This window comes from Prionailurus viverrinus, chromosome B1, assembly GCF_022837055.1.
Source record: "Prionailurus viverrinus isolate Anna chromosome B1, UM_Priviv_1.0, whole genome shotgun sequence".
In the NCBI taxonomy this organism is placed as follows: Eukaryota; Metazoa; Chordata; class Mammalia; order Carnivora; family Felidae; genus Prionailurus; species Prionailurus viverrinus.
The window spans coordinates 184,621,358-184,638,438 of record NC_062564.1 but is presented as its reverse complement, the minus strand read 5'-3'; the positions used below and the strand labels follow the sequence as shown (position 1 = coordinate 184,638,438).

Genomic DNA, 17,081 nt, shown 5'->3' with positions numbered 1-17,081 from the left:
TTACCTTCAGGGTTGTCTATTCTGCCAGCATTGAAGATATGTTGGAAAGTGTAGGTACTTTCTTAACAAATACTTTGAATAAGAGAAATGGATGGTTTCATTGCCCTGAGCACAGTGTAGGAGGCAGTGAGAATTCATGTTGTTATTGCCTGCTTTGTGACTGAAAACCTTATTATAGTTTCTAGGGTGTCTGAACTTTGTTGTCTGTTTTTACTTTTCCTCTTTTTAAAAAAGTTTTAAAAATCCTTTCCCCTCACCTAATTTTTCTTCCTTTTTATCCATGCTTCCTTTTTAGTGAGGTCATTAAGAATAAGTAGTTTTAGAGTTTTTGTTCTTATCAGCTGTTTGATGTATATAATCAAGTTTAAAACCAATTTATATAAAAAAAAAAACTGTACCTGGTATTTTGGTTTTTCTTACATTAGCTGTTCTGCCTGAAATGCACCTTTGTCATCATTTGTGTATACACTGCTTAGAAAACTTAGCTAACAGCACAGGTATATGTCTGAAATAAGGAGAATCACAATGAAAGCAGGCAAAAGTAGGGTTAGAAAAACCTAGTAGAAAATACCTTTTATTTATTATTGTTATTATTTTTTAACGTTTAGTTATTTTTGAGAGAGAGAGGGAGACAGAGCGTGAGCAGGGGAGGGGCAGAGAGAGAGAGGGAGAAGCAGAATCTGCACTAGGCTCCAGGCTCTGGGCTGTCAGCACAGAGTCCAATGTGGGGCTCGAACTCACAGACCATGAGATCATGACCTGAGTCGAAGTCAGACCCTTAACTAATTGAGCCACCCAGGCACCCCTAGAAAATACTTTTAAAATAGGATCAGTGAGTTTTGGAATTATGTGGAGTACTGCTTCCAAAGGAATAAATGCATGTAGTTTTTACTGAAAATTTTAAGTTAAAGTTGTAACTTATGTATTATCTTTTGCTATGGAGCGAATTCCCCCCAAACTTGGTGGCTTACCGCAGCGACAGTTGACCATCTCATTTTCTGTGGGTCCCAAATCCAGGTGTGGCTTAGCTGGGTCTTCTGGCTTGCGGGGCTTTCACCAGGCCGATGTTCAGATACCAGCTGGGATTTCGGTCTCAAGGCCTGGTACACGGGGCTCTGGGCCCCCACGGATCTTTACTGGTTGTTGGTTGGAGATAACAGTTTCCTGACACATGGCTCTCTCCATGGGGCTGCTCATAGCATGGCAATGGGTTTCCCTCAGAGACAGTGGGAGGGCACTCTAGGAGAGAGAGAGAGAGAGAGAGACGGAGAGAGAGAGAGAGCGAGTGAGTGTGCGCCGCGCGCAGGAGAAGGCAACAGCATGGAAGTTCGTCTTTTTGTAAGCTAAGCTTGGAATTGGAATCCCTTTTTACTTTTTTGCTATATTCTCTTTGTTAGAGGGGGTCCAGCTGGTACGCAAGGGGAGGCTGTCAGACAAGGTATGAAGGTGAAGATGTTGGGCTCATGAGGCGCCATTTTTAGAGGCTGCTTACCAGTTTGTTTCTGTGCTCTGCTAACTAGAGACATTTGATGGGGAATTCTCGAGCCATGGAATTATAAAGTAGAAAAACAATAAACTCATAGAACTTCTTTCAACAGGCTCCATATTGCAGGGGACCCATAATAAGACTTCATGTTGATCTTAGTATATGTCTGGAATTTTAAAGCATTGATATGTCTGATTAAAATTATCTTTGAAAATTTTTTTTTTTTTTTTTTTTTTTTTTTTGCTGGGGAGAGTGAGAGAGAAAGTGCGAGTGGGGGAAGGGCTGAGAGGAGAGAGAGAGAGAGAGAGAGAGAGAGAGAGAGAGAGAGAGAGAGAATCTTAAGCAGGCCCCGATGTGGGGCTTGATCTCACAACCATGAGATCATGACCTGAACCGAAATCAAGAATCGAGCACTTAGCTGACTGAGCCACCCAGGCACCCCTAAAAGTATCTGTTAAGCAGTGGGTTGCATGTGTAATCATGTACCAGTACCACTTATGTGACCGAAGGATCACTTGGCATTGACCTGAAAAGACAAGCAGGGTAGAGGTGAGGTGAGGACAGTGGGTGCTACAGAGCTCTTGCTGTCTGTTAAGTTGTAATTATTGAGGGGTTTTCCTACGTATTTGAAAGTTTTATAGTTTCATAGTTCAGTTAACTAACGTGTCATCATAAAAACAGACTTTAAATCTTTCTGGAAAATAATAGCAATAAGCATCCAGTTTAGGGTGGCCGAGGGTGTTAATAGGTATTCAGTAGAAAAAAAGAGGGTTAAATGGCCAAAATTGGGAAGTGATGGATTCATTTAGTTTTGTTACTACAGGAATTCTCGAACTTATGTTTATGGCTTTGTGTACTAAAAGAATAGGAAACATTTATTGAGCATTTACTGTTTGTTTCGCACTCTGAGCACTTTGCATGGATTATGGTATGGGCTTCTCACAGCAACCCTGTGAACAAAGAGGATCCTCTTTATCTTATTTGCAGGTGAGGAAACAGGCTTAGGGAGGTGAAACGGTATGCCCACGGCCACCAGCTTGTAAGTGCTACAGCCCAGGTTTGATGCCAGACTGAATTCATGTTCTTGGTTTCTAGTGTGTGTTGCTTTCTTATGTTGATGAGTATAGCACATCACCATCATTATGCCCTCCCTGGTACAATTTACAAATCAGTAGCTATATGTAAGTAGTGTATAGATTTAGTAGATGTACTGATACCTACACACACACACACACACACACACACACACACACACACACAGTTGTATTAGATGTATTTGATATATGTACACATGCTGTAATCCTGTTACGCCTTTTTATAGTGTTCACAAACACGCAAATTAAAAATGAGATAAAATCAAATATAAATGGAAGTTCTAATATTTTCTCCCTCATGAGTGGATTAGATTGTATATCCCTATGGGGTCTGGGGAATTGAAACTGGAGACTGCTGCACGAATGAATATAAAGCAAGATCTGTTTTCAGTCACATATACTTCATTCCGTTTTTATGAGAACAGGTAATTGTGAGGAGTTTTCAAAACAAATTCCTACTAGTGTTAATATTTATTCTTCTCTAATTTTCATTGTTCACTATACACAGGTTTCTTTTTCCTTTTTAAAAAGTTTATTTATTTATTTTGAGACAGAAAGAGAGAGAGAGCGAGAGAGCGGGAGCACAAGCCATGGACAGACAGAAACAAAGAGAAAGAGAATCCCAAGCAGGTACCGAGCTGTCAGCTCAGAGCCTGACACAGGGCTTGACCTCACAAACCATGAGATCGTGACCTGAGCCAAAACCAAGAGCCAGATGCTTAACTGAGCCACCCAGGTGGCCCTGTATATAGGTCTCTTAACTGTGTAGCATATCAGTTCCTGATGTTCTTTTTTTTTTTTTTTTTTTTAATGTTTGTTTATTTTTGAGAGAGAGAGCATGAGCAGGGTAGGGCAGAGAGAAGGGGGACAGAGGATCCAAAGCGGGCTCTGTGCTGACTGCAGACAGCCTGATGTGGGGCTCGAACTTATGAACCGTGAGATCATAACCTGAGCTGAAATCAAGAGTAGGACACTTAACCAACTGAGCCACCCACGCGCTTCCAAATTTTTTTTTTTTTTTTTTTTTTTTCCTAACTGCAGTTTGGGCAATTCAGAATAATATAGAGGCTGTGTGTTTGGAAGCAAGGTAGACAAATGGTTGGGGCACTCTTCTTTGCATGATGCCTACGGAATGAGGAAGCAAAGGCGATAAATCCATAGGACAAAGTGGATCACTGCAACCAAATCTTTGGGCTTAAGGAAGAGAAGTGGATGAAAAGGAGTTGGTACAAGTTTAAAAGATTGCTCTAGGGATTCAAAGTATGCTTCCTGGACAAAGTGGCAACTTTTGGAAATGCAAATACTCAGGTCCCATCCCAGACCTACTGAATCAGAAATGTGGGAGTGGGGCTCAGAAATCTGTTGTAACAAGTCCTCTGTTGATTCTGATGCCCATGTTGTCCTTTAATAAATGTAATAGCTGTTTTTGCACTATACTTTTGTAACAGTTTTTATAATCTCAGGCACAGTATTTATATTTGGCTACTGTGATGGTCTTGCAAGAGATATTGTTTCCTGCCCCTATACTTTGTGATTTCACTTTGCCCAAGTCCTACCTTAAGTTTTTCTTAATATGTTCTACAGGAAGTCATAAACATGTATAACACAATAATTATTACTGTAAAGCAGAGTGTGCATGTGTTTTGCTGGGGACAGAATTCTTTACTTTTGCTCAAGTAAGATGGTTTTATAACTTAGAATGGTTAAGAACCATTGTATAAATTATTGAGAGAGATATTAAGAGCATATGTTTATTATTTCATAGTTGTGCTTGGGATATTTCTTAAGTTCTAAGTTTGCTGCCCTGCTTTATCTAGTTGAGTATCTGGGCTCTTTATGTTTTGTCTTGACAATTGTAGTACCTCTTTACTGGGCTTCTTTCTCTGTCTCTTGCTTTTCCAGTTAATTTACCAACTGCTATTATCTTTCTGTTTATATTTGATAAGATCTAATTCTCCCAGACTGTTTCTATTCTTGTGTCTCCTTGTCCCTCAAAGCAACCACCATAATAACCAGAGGACTTTGTCTTAACCCTACCCTGTCCTGCCATCCAGACTGTCTTGCCCTTGCCTCTGCCCCCTCTGACTTTGATGTATTATAATGGGTTCCCTCTTCTTTCTTGTAAAGTTTTTTTTGTAAATGTCTTATTTACTTTGGGGAGTGAGAGAGCATCATGTGCGAGAGAGGGGGCGCGGCAGAGAGAGAGGAGGATAGAGAATCCCAAGCAGACTCTGTGCTGTCAGCATGGAGCCCCATGTGGGGCTCGAACTCAAGAGCCATGAGATCATGACCTGAGCCAGAATTGGACGCTCAACTGACTGAGCCCCCCAGGTGCCTAATGGGTTCCCTCTTCTTGATACATCCTTAGTTGCATGTCATTTGAGGAGTTCAGCACATATGGATTAAGTGGGCTTTTGTGCTGCCAGTAGGTAGGTACTTAAATATCATAATAGTTTCTGTGGAAAGATAGGTTTCAAATGGCAGATACGTATATTTAAATGCAACCAGTTTATAAACTGGGAATGAATGGTCTATAGATGAGATCTGTCTATAAAGAGCCAAAAACTTACGAAATCATTTTCAACTCAGCACCTTTTCCTCTTTCTAGGAAGTTACCACAACCCCTGCTTCAACTAGTAAATCTTTTAGTCCCTTCAAATTATTTCCTCTTTCTTTAGTCAGAATGTCTGGCAATTATGTTTTCATGAAAAAGAATCCTTTCCCATTCTTGTTCCATTCATTTTTAATTTCCATTGACAGGAGTTTTGTGTTACATACCGTTGTAGACCGGATGAGGGCAGAGCGGCAGGAATGTGAATGAGGACCTGTGTCTGTACTGAGCACAGTGGTCAGTCCTGCCCCTCTCCTCCCCTTCTTCCCTGGGCATTTTCAGGATCACGGCGTGGCACTGCATTTACGGAATGTATATTTTTTGAGTGTGTAGCAAACTTCACGTATTGTCTCGTCTTCTGAAACATCTTTCAGTTGGGGTGTACAAAACCTATTTATTCCTGTTTCACAAATGAGTTAAATAAATTTGTGCTTTTACTGTAACATTAACTCCATCTGTCTTACTTTGTTGTTATGGATAGGGTGACCATATAATTCATCATCCAAACTGGAATACTTTTGAGAGTAAATGAGGTTGCTATTAATAATTAACACCAGGACAACAGGTGAATGGGGACTGTCCTAGGCAAATGGGGCCATGTAATGAACTCACTCTGTCTTACTGCAGTCTGCTTTCTGTTGTAATTACCTTTACCCATGTTTTACGTGCTTCACTAAGTTGTTATTAAATTGATCCAAGTATTGTGCCAAGGTTTGTGCTATTAGTAAAGCTTGGATTTCAGTTTAGTTTATCAGGCTGTCTTTATGTATGGAACACTTTGTTTTCTAGTAACATGACAGAGACTTCAGCATTATTCCATTTTTTCTAGAGTTAAGTGATTTTTTTTTGTCTTTTTATTCCCTGGAAATAATACAGTTTAACAATATTTTCTGTATTAAGGTGAACTAGTACTCATTGACCCTTTCATTGATTGCTAGGATTTTTTTGTAGTAAGTTTCTGGTTGTCCCAAATTTTCATATCTGAAGAATATTCCATAATAGTCTAAATTTTCCTATGCACCTATCCAGTGTTTGGCCTGCCAGAATTTCTCCCACAAGTAAGTGCTGCAGTCACTAACCACATGGTCTTCAGAAGACTGTTTTGCTCTAGGCAGCATTTCGTGTGGCCTTAAGGTAAGGTGCTGTGCTGTATCAGGGAGCTGGATGTAAGGTAAACTGTTCTTTTCCTCAGATAGCCCTGCCGTGTGTTGATTATACCATCATGGTTCAGAAAGCGTTTATGGTGTCTCACATGCTCTTTAGCAATGTTGTTTTGGGATAGGCAAGACAGGTCATATCCCTGTTTTATAGATGAGGAGACGGAAGCTTAGATTGTTACTTAGGTCACATAGCGTAGGAGCGGGGATAGAGCCCAACTGTCCCAACTTCCGTTCATTCTGGAACATGTTGAGACACAATTCCAGGTTGTTGCGTTTTGAACTTGTGTTCAGTTTTGAGCCTTGGACTCAGAAGGAGTCTCCCTGGATACGTTCTTGAACTGTGTTTCTATTAATGACCTCAATTTGAGTTGCAGACCTCTAGACGTTGATGTCAGCTCTTTCACTAGAGCCTCATACCTGCTTCTTCCCCGTATTTGTTCTGAATCGTACTGACTTACGTCTTAAGTGTTATCTTAAGCATGGCTGGAGAACCTGCCTCACCTCACCTTAAAGACTACTTTCCCCTGTATTTCCTTTAGGCTTCCTATCCTGGCTTTGCTGGGTCTGCCTGGCTTGACACGGCTCATGGCATTGATCTAGTACTGGTAACACCAGGTGTTGATGAGCTGCATATTTTTATTACCCTCCCACCCCCCCCCCCCCAGCCTTTTTATAGGGCTGTTGGGCCTGGAGGCTGAAACTATAAGGCTATGAAACTCAGTTGGTAAAGAGAACCTTTTTAAAACTGAAGGAATATTTTGTCTTAATCCTGAAAATGTTTAAAATAATCAATAAAAAATCTTTGAGAGCCTTTCACTTTAATTGCTAACACTTGCCAATTGACCTTTATTTTTATATCTCCTAAGTTCCTAAAATTTCTTTCAAGTCTTAGAGAAGTACAGGAATTTTTATGGTCTTTAAAAACTATTTTTCGAACTAAATAGCTGGGTTTTTTTTTTGTTTTCATTTTTCTTTTTACTTAAGTTCCTTCAAGGGCTTGGGAAATATGCCTAGGCTCCTTACCAAGGGTGTTGTTGAGCATTCATTTAAAAACAAAACACACCTAAGGCTTTAAAGTTTCTATTTATATATATAGCACTGTATGAATATGGGGCAGAATGAAACAAGCCAGCATAGACTTCCACGGGCTTACCCTCTACTAGGGATATAAAGACAACGTATGTCAGGGCATATTATGTACTAGGGATACACGTGAATCGTGAAAGTGCTCTGTGTCTCAGAAGAGAGACTGTACATTTGTTTGAAGAGCATCTAGAAAAACCTGGAGTAGGAGTCCTTGAGATGGGCCTTTGGAAGTGGGCAAGGTTTTCACAGGTGTAAACGATAGGTGAGACACTCCAAGAGGAAGGGTCAGAGTAGGGAAAATGCATTAAAGGAAGAACAAAGGATACTAATTTATGTAATAGAGAATACTCAGTCTGACTGGAGTATGGTGGTGTGGGGGATAGCATTGAAAAGAACTTGCTTTTTTTTTCCTTTTCCTATTTCTGGCTACTTCTCTGATCTCTTCATTGTTCTTACTTTTGTACCCCAAACTGTATGTATTCCATAATTTTTTTTTAAGATTTAATTTTTTTTTTTTAGAGCAATTGGGGTTTACTACAAACTTGAGAGGGAGATACCGTAATTTCCCGTATACCTCCACCCCCACAATGGGGTGCGTTCTCTTTCATTATCACCCACCACATTGGTATGTTTTTTACCCAGAATGAACCTACACTGACATATTGTAATCACCCCAAGTCCATGGTTTTCATTAGGGCTTGTTGTTGGTGTTGTATATTCTCTGGGTTTGGATGAATATATAAGGATATGTATCCATCACTAAAATGTTACACACAGTATCTTCACTGCCCTGAAATCCTCAGTCTTTATTGTTTCTGGTGTTTCTTCTGTTTCTCTCTCTTTCTCCTGGTATTCCCATTACACCTATGTTATACCTTCTGTAGTTGCCTCATAGTCCTGTTTTGTTTTCCTTCAGTCCTCTCTTTGCTTTCTGGGTTTTGAAGTTTCTTTCAATACATCTGTCCTCTACCGCAGAGAGGTTTTCTCAGCTCTGCCCAGTCTGCCCATCAAAAGAATTCTTCACTTGTGTTATAGTATTTTTGATCTGTAGCATTTCTTTCTGGTTCTTTCTTAGGATTTGCATCTCTGCTTATATTGCTTATCTGTTCTTACATACTACCTACTTTATCCACTATTATCCTTAGTGTATTAATCATGGTGATTTTAAATTCCTGGTCTGATAATTCCCTACTATGTCTGGGTCTGATGCTTTTCTGTCTCTTCAGATTGTTTTTTGCCTTCTGGTATGTCTTGCCATGTTTTCTTGAGAGCTAGACATGATGTATGGGACAAAAGAAACTGCTGTAAATAGGCCTGTGGTAATAGGGTGGTGTGGCGACGGGGGGAGGGGAAGTGTTCTGTAGACCCATGATTAGGTCTCCGTCTTTCATTGAACCTATGGTTCTGGACTGTAACCTTCACAAGTCTTTCTCATTTTTGTTTTTTTGTTTTTCCTTAGGTGAGACAGGATGGCTGGAGCGAGCTGGAGTTGGGTATATCTCTTCTCCCACTGGAAGGCTAGAGCCCAGTAGAGTTGAGCTGAGCCTTGTCAGTTAGGCTCTGATAATACCCTTGCAGGTTAGGCTCTGGTTAACTAGTTGCCCTGAGGGTAGGCCTTGTTAAGAGGAACAGAGTGCTCTGGAGCACACATCTTTTTCTCAGTTTACAAGGATTATATTCCAATATACCCATCATAAGGTGAAAATGTTGTAAGTTGAACATACATTTAATACACCTAACCTACTTTAAATGTGTTCAGAACACTGACATTAGCCTACAATTGGGCAGAATAATCTAACACGAAGCCTGAGTATAATAAAATGCTGAATATCTCATTAATTTATCGAATACTGCACTGAAAGTGAGAAAAAGGAAGGTTGTAGGGATGCAGAGTGGTTGTGAGTGAATTGGTTGTTTACCCTTGTGATTGCGCGGCCGGCTGGGCGATGCCATGCCACTGGCCCTGCCCGGCAGTGTGACAGTATCGTAACACATGTCACTAGCCCGCAAAAAGATGCGAATTCGAAAATCAAAGTACGGTTTCTACTGAATGTGTATCTCTTTCGCACCATCATTAAGTCGAAGAATCCTAAGTTGAACCATCCTAGGTTGGGAACCGTCTGCATTTGGAAGTGGTTTTTTCCCCCTCTACCTGCCAGAAGCAGGAGGAGATTTCTCTTCAGTGTTCCCTGTGGTAATCTGATTGAGCTCCTGGAGGCAAATCTCATGATACAGTAGGCACCCCTCCGCTCCCCCTCCACCCCATGACTGGATATCCCTGGAGGTTTTACGTCTCCGACTGGCCTGCATTGATCCTGCAGCCCTTCCTCAGTTAGTTTGGGTCCCCACCGCCTCCCCAATCCCCCAGCAGTTTCGGGTCCTTGGCCTCTGCTTCGGTTAAAGTCAGCTGAGGTTCCCTGCATTTGCTTGCCAGTCTCTCCAGTCTTGGGGGCAGCAGTTTGTCCTGGGCCCTCCCCTCTCTTACAGATCCAGGAAGAGTTTACTCTTCAGTCTGTTCAACTTTTTGCTGGTTGTTAGGGTGGACTGGTGACTTCCAAGCTCTTTACACTGGGATTGGAAAACAGAAGTCTCTTCCATAGCACTCCTGTCTTTGGGCCTCTTCTGTTCTTTCTTTCCCTTTCTAGGAAGTTTTATTCAGTCTCGTGGCTTTAATTATCATTTTTGTATAAGCTTAGTTCTGACTTCTCTAGTGAATTCCATTCTCACGTTTTGTCTGCTAAGATCTCTAACACAGCATCCTAAATGCTAAAAAAGAGAATGCTAAAAATGCTAAAAAAAAAAAAAAAAAAAAAAGAAATACATTGCTGTCTTTCTTTGTTTTCCTTTCTAGAAAAGTTCACGCTGAACCAATCACCACCTTCCTCAAAATACTGTTTTCTGGGGTTGCCTGGGTGGCCTAGTCGGTTAAGCATCCAACTCTTGATTTTGGCTCACAGTTCGTGAGTTCGAGCTCTGCATTGGCCTCTATGGCACTCTAGAATCAACATCCAGGCAGTTTTTATTGGTGATCTAATCCACTAGGTCAGTTTTTCTAAATTAATCATCACTTTTTTAATTTCCCCTTTTTGCTGCTAGACCTTACTTTCTTAGGGTGATGATATTTTTCTTTTGCACTCATGTTAGTCTGTGTCCTCCAAGAAGCAAACACCAGTAGCAGATTAAACATGCTAGAAATTTATTAGGGGAATTGCCAGTGAGAGACAAGGGTAGGGAGCTGGGAGAGGCCTTGTCCTGAACTTGGGTGAAGGAGAAAGAGAAGGAAGGAAGGAAGGAAGGTAGGTGCAGATGGTGCTGATGGAGCAGACCCTACTTGGGATTCTCTGTCTCCCTCTCTCTGCCCCTCCCCCATGCTCTCTTGCACTCTCAAAAAGAAATAAATATTTAGAAAAAAAATATCGTTGGGGTGCCTGGGTGGCTCAGTGACTTGAGCATCCGACTCTTGGTTTCATCTCAGGTCGTGATCTCTTGGTTTGTGGCTTCTAGCCCCGTGTTGGGCTCTGTGCTGCCAGTGCAGAGCCTGCTTGGGATTCTTTCTGTCTCCCTCTCTCTCTGCCCCTCCTGCGCTCTCTCTCTCTAAAAATAAATAAATAAACTTCTAAAATTTTTTAAAAGTTTAGAAAATACTGTTTTCTTCTCTTTATTAAAAAAAAAAATTTTTAATGTTTTTGTTTATTTTTGAGACAGAGAGAGACAGCGTGAGTGAGGGAGGGGCAGAGAGAGAGGGAGATGCAGAATCTGAAGCAGGCTCCAGGCTCTGAGCTGTCAGCCCAGAGCCCGACATGGGGCTCGAACTCACGAGCTGTGAGACCACGACCTGAGCCGAAGTCTGACGCTCAACCGACTGAGCCACCCAGGCACCCCTTTTCTTCTCTCTTCTATGTTATTTTTGTTGATGGTATTCCTGTTTTACCTGCAACTCAGGCTTGATGCTCCAGTCTCATCTTGGTCTGCATTTTTGTTTCCCTCTCTGAGTTGTTTTATTCTGTGATTTCTGACTTGTCTTGTCATTGCCAGTCTTTTCCTCCTTTAAAATCCATTTCGACTATTACTACTTGATTAAAACACTTTGGAACATATTTTGTTTTTCTCTTCCCCTCCCCCCGACTCAGCAACTTCTAGTGGGTCTTCATAGGCCGGTGGTATCAAGCTGTAGTGTGCAGCAGAGAATCACCTGGAGGATATGTTGAAACCCAGGTTTTAACTCTAGAATTTCTGATTCCGTAGGTCTGGGATGAGACCCAAGAATTTGACTTGCTGACATGTTCCCAGATGCTGACATTGCTGGTCCAGGAAGCACACTTAGAGTCACTACTAGAGTCTACCACATACAGCCCAGACTTCTTCATTTGGCATTTAAGACCTTTTATGGTGTGGTCATAATCTATCCTTCTAGCCATTGTCATTTACTCTGCATCTTCTTGATGCACTCTCTCCTCTAGCCACAGTTAACTGCAGACAGACTGCTCTTTGTACACATCCCATATTTTTATATGCCTCTCCGGGCATTTCACTCATGATTTCTCTGTCTCTTTCTGTATGTTAAATTATATGCAGCTCATAAGATTAATTTTAAGATTTAGCAGAAACAGAATGTCATCCATGTAGTTATTCATCCATCCATATAGAATGTCTTTCCAATAGTCCTCGCTATTTTACTGTGTGTGTGTGTGTGTGTGTGTGTGTGTGTGTGTGTGTGTGTGTGTGTTCTTCTATTACTCTTCTAAGCCAGGGGCGCCTGGGTGGCTCAGTCGGTTGAGCGACTGACTTCGGCTCATGTCATGATCTTGCAGTTTGTGAGTTTGAGCCCCGCGTTTGGCTCTGTGCTGACAGCTCAGAGCCTGGAACCTGCCTCGGATTCTGTGTCTCCCTCTCTGTGCCCCTTCCCTGCTCATGCTCTGTCTCTCTCTGTCTCTCAAAAATGAATAAATGTTAAAAAATTTTTTTTTATTATTATTCTAAGCCAGAGAAATTTCTTGCATTTGGTTTTCCCATATGGCATTTGTTGCTTTATAGTTTAGTGTGACCCTTATTTTCATTTCATTTCCGCCTGGCAGACAACTCTGTGTTTTACCTGTCTCTCATTAGTTACATAGTATATGTATGTGGTGATAGAAGGAAATTAAATTCTTTCTGTGGCTATAACTAGGAGGTCAAACAAGCCTCCTAGCTGGGATTGTCATATTCAGAGAAATAGGAATACCACCGTAGGATCATCATATTCAGAGAAATGGGTCACAGAGGTCCAAACAGGTAGGGGGGCCGGAGGAGTGGCAGGTGCCAGGCAATCCAGCTTTGTGAAAGGCATTTGGCACACTCGGGGCTGCGTGCACCCAGCCCATGCCTGCCCTGCCACCATGATGCCCAGGAGGAAGATCAGGTCCACTGAGGGAGCAGTGAAGGAGGAGCCCAAAAGGGGCATCAGCAAGGTTTTCATCTAAACCTGCTTCTGCAGAAGTGGAAACCAAGTCAGAAATGACACCAGGAAAGGCTAAATCTTCAGATAAAGAAGTACAAACGAAAGGGAAAGGGGAGCAAAACGAAAACAGGCTGAAGTGGCTAAGAAATGAGAGGAGACTTCCCTGCAGAAGACAGAGAAACTAGCAATGAGGAGAGTCGCCTCTGATGCAGCAGGAGAGAAAAAGCTCAGTCTAATTAATATTGCATACCATGTCTTTATCAGTGGTCCCTACCTCCCTTCTTACACAGTCCAGAGGAACTATTTTGTAAATGCAGGTTTTTTAATAGTTCTACAAACAGTTTTAAGGAGAGAGTCCCACCTTATCCTCCCCCCCCTTTTTTTTGATGTGTAATTGCTTTTTAAAAGAAGCAAAATCATTTCCTGGTTATTTTTTGCTACAGCCTGGAAATGGTGGGATATTGAGTGTGGGAGGCTTTGATCATCTTGGGTGTCAGCCTGATATTCCATATGTAGGGATAGTTTTATATCTTATAACACAAAGCATGTTAAATGGTAACTTGATGTCAGTCATGCATTTAATATATCTTGAACATTTTAAATGATTTCTGTTCCTGTGTTGCTTTTGGTAGAATTGTTTCTTCAAGAAAACCACTCCTTGAAATCTTGGCTCTCCCTGTCCTAATATTGTACACTCTGTAACATCTTTGGTTATTGTACTCCAGTTTTCCTAGTAACTTTGTTAGTGTGCCCTGACAGATGAAAATTTGAGTGTGTGGTGTATATGATACAGTGAATTAGTGGGCCGTAACTGTGTAACATTGTATAATAGAAGATATTGGTACTTAATACCTGTTGAAGGAAAATTTGCCTCCAGATTTTAAGCTGGAAAGCCACCAGAATAGCTGCTTAGAAAAGAATCATAAGTGCATGATTTTTTAGGTTTTTGGTACGTATGTGAAGAGCTGTATACACATTGAAGTGTCTGTGTACTGATCCTCAGAACAGCCAATAAAATCTCAATTATGACAAAATAAAACAACTAAAAAACACAAAGAAACAGGTTATAGTTACAACCCTGAGTCTCACTGATGGAAGTATTTTAAACTCTTCAACCCTGAAAAACCAAACAATGATAAAAAAGACATGAAAAAGTATAATATATGGCAAATTAATGTCATCTCTTAAAGGTTGGGTTAACAATCATGAGAGATGAGCAATACATTTAAAGTAAGTAATATCTTTTTAATGAATAAAATTGTGCCTATGAAAGATAATGAATTTCTTGAAATTCTTGATGGTTTAAATATTTGAGGTATATCTTACATTCAATTCAGTGCAGAAATTTTAGCTCTACAGTTTCATGAATTTTGACAAATGTATATACCCGTGTATCCAGTTTTGATACAGTTGTGCCATTTTGATTCTCAAATTTTGAAACTGTTACTTTCTGGTGTAGAAGATAGCGAAGAGAAATCTTTGTGTTGCTATAAAATCTATTAAGTGTGATTGGTCATAATTTTCCTTTTCTTTCCCGCTGCTAGTTTATTTCCTATACTTTTCCCAACTATGTGGTAACTAACCAGAGATCTAAGGATTGGGGTAGGAGGATTCTTTCCTGTCTCCTTGGCAGAGGCCATGTAAGGCTACTGGGAGGCTCATTCACCTTCCTGTGTGGCTGTAAACTGTATGTTCTCTCCTGTTACTGTCGATTCATTCACTGTTCGTGCTCCTTGCAAAAGCGAATTTTTCCATCCAAGCACTTCATCTCATCTCCTGTCTCCTGTGGACAACTTGAGGACAGTGCTTTAGCAATGTGCCGTTTCCTACTGATCTTTCCCATCTGACTCAAACCTGCCATTGTCTTGCACCTCATAAACGCAGCAGTATGAAAACTTCCAACTCTTAGTTCTCCCTTTGGTGATTGCCCAGTTCCTTTCTTCTTTTTCTTCCAACAAGTTCCCTCAAAAGGATTTCTGTACTAGTTTTCTCATCTCATTCTTGAAGTCACTTAAGCTTTTGCCTCTGTTACTCCTCCAAAACCGTTCTAACTATGCTCCGATTTCCGTCTGGTCTTATTTTCCTTCTGCTTATACGGCTTTTAAGAACAGTTCCAGCAATACAGGACTTCCTATGATAAACCCTTACTGTTTGTCCGAAAAGGTTTTTATTTTGCCTTCATCTTTGGAAGCTGTTTTTGCTGGGTAAGAATCCTAGGTTAGCAGTTTTTTCTTTCACACTTTAAATGTGCTTCCTAAGTGGTCTCTGGATTATGTTCTCTGACAATTCTGTCCTCCTTATCTCTGTTCCTCTGTTCCTATTGTGTTTTCATCCCCTTTCCCCCTCCCAAGTTGCTTTTAGATTACTCTCTTTATCCCTGACTTCAAGCTATTAGATTATGATGTGTATTGGTGTAGTTTTCTTTATGTTTCTTGTCTTGAGGTATATTGATCTTCTGGGATCTGTGGGTTTATAGTTTTAATAAAATTTGGAAAAATTTCGGCCATTATTTCTTGAAGTATACTTTTTTGTCGCTCCCTCTTGGCTCCTTATGGACTCCAATTACACTTATGTTAGGCTGTATGAAATTGCCCCACTGCTCGCTCTCTGATTTGCACAGTTTCTCATGCTTATTGTATTTAGGTTTGCTGATATCTTAGTCTGTCATGTTTATTATTAATCTCATTCAGTGTATTTTTCATCTCAGTCATTGTAGTTTTAATGTTTAGAATTTTGATTTGGGTCTTTAAAAGAAACGCTTTGACCTTACATGTCTTCAGTAACACACTCAGAATTTACTTTAGCTTCTTGAATATATAGAATATAGCTGTAATAACTACTTTAATAGCTTTGTTTACTAATTCTCTCATCTTTGCCATTTTTGAATTGGCTTTGATTGAATTTTCTCCTAGTTTTGGGTTCTATTTTTCTGTATCTTAGCATACGAGGTAGTTTTTCATTGGATGCCAGACACTGTAGATTTTACCTTGTTAGGTACTGAGTATCTTGTGTCCATAGAAGTGTTCTTAAGCTTTATTCTAGGACAGGGTTAGGTCACGTGGGAGCACTTTAATCCCCTTGCCTTGTATTTATAAGCTGTTTTGAGGGCAGAGTCCATGTAGAATTTAGTCTGGGGTTCGTGTTCCACAGTACTGAGACAAAACCTTTCCCACAAATTACGAGATTTTTCACTCTGTCTTATTGGAACAAGCACTGTATGTAGTCTGCTATATGTAGTCTTCAGGGATTGTTTCCTCTAAATTTTTTGTGTGTCTTCTTTCCTTAGCTTGCTATGGCTTTCTTGTACTCACGGGCTGATCAGTAGTCAGTAAAGACTCCAGGCAGCCTTTCTCTCTCTCTCTCTCTCCCTCTCTCTCTCTCTCTCTCTCTCTCTCTCTCGATAATCCACGCTTCCCTCTCTGTGCAGTCCACTCTTCTCTGTACTGAGTCCTGTAACCCCTCCTCTCCCTAGTTCTCCCCAAGCTCCCACCTCCACCTCTTCACCTCAGGAGGCTGCTGGTCTCTGCCTGATTCCCTCTTTCTGTGCATTATCCTAAAAATTCTGGAAGTTCTCTTTAGGAATTAATTTAGGGCAGTCACAGGGCATACTTTATTTATAGTCTCCAGGAATCACTGTACTTTGTTGTCTTGATGTTCATGACAGTATAGGACCTTATTTATTTATTTACTATTGAATAGACTGATGGAATCATAGGTAGTTTTGTTAGAGATTTTTGGATTATAATCAATAATAATCTCGAAGAGTAGTCATTATATAGGTGATGTATTGGTTCCTGTAAAACAAACTTCAGCTCATAAATACATTGTGTTTTACAAGTCTTTGTAAATTAGTTGTTTGACTCTGTCGTCTGTCATCTCTCATCCGATCATTCAGTTGAATTAGTGTCATAAATACTGGGTAAGTTCTCCAGCTAGCGCATAAAAGGCTGTGGTCTAGTTTAAATGGTGTTCAAAGTCATTGTGAGGCCAGTTGAACTCTGAGCTGTTCTGAGAACAGAATCCTAAGGAGGTCGTTGGTGCATTTATTGTGGGTAAACTGAAGATTGACTGATGGGTTTTTGATGTTGGAAACTTAGGGAGTGAGATTAAGGGCTGAAATGGTACTGTGGCAGCTGGACAAAGAATAAAGTTAAGATGTGGAAACTGTCCAAATCAGCTTGAAATTTTCATTAGTATAGATTTTTAA

General features: G+C 40.6%; 1 protein-coding gene and 1 pseudogene across 3 annotated transcripts in view; both read left to right on the top strand.

Annotated features, from left to right (window-relative positions):
* STIM2 (stromal interaction molecule 2) overlaps positions 1 to 17,081 on the top strand; it is a 151,443-nt gene that overhangs the window by 67,033 nt on the left and 67,329 nt on the right. The window lies entirely within an intron of this gene.
* LOC125163761 (non-histone chromosomal protein HMG-14-like) lies at positions 12,816 to 16,405 on the top strand (annotated as a pseudogene).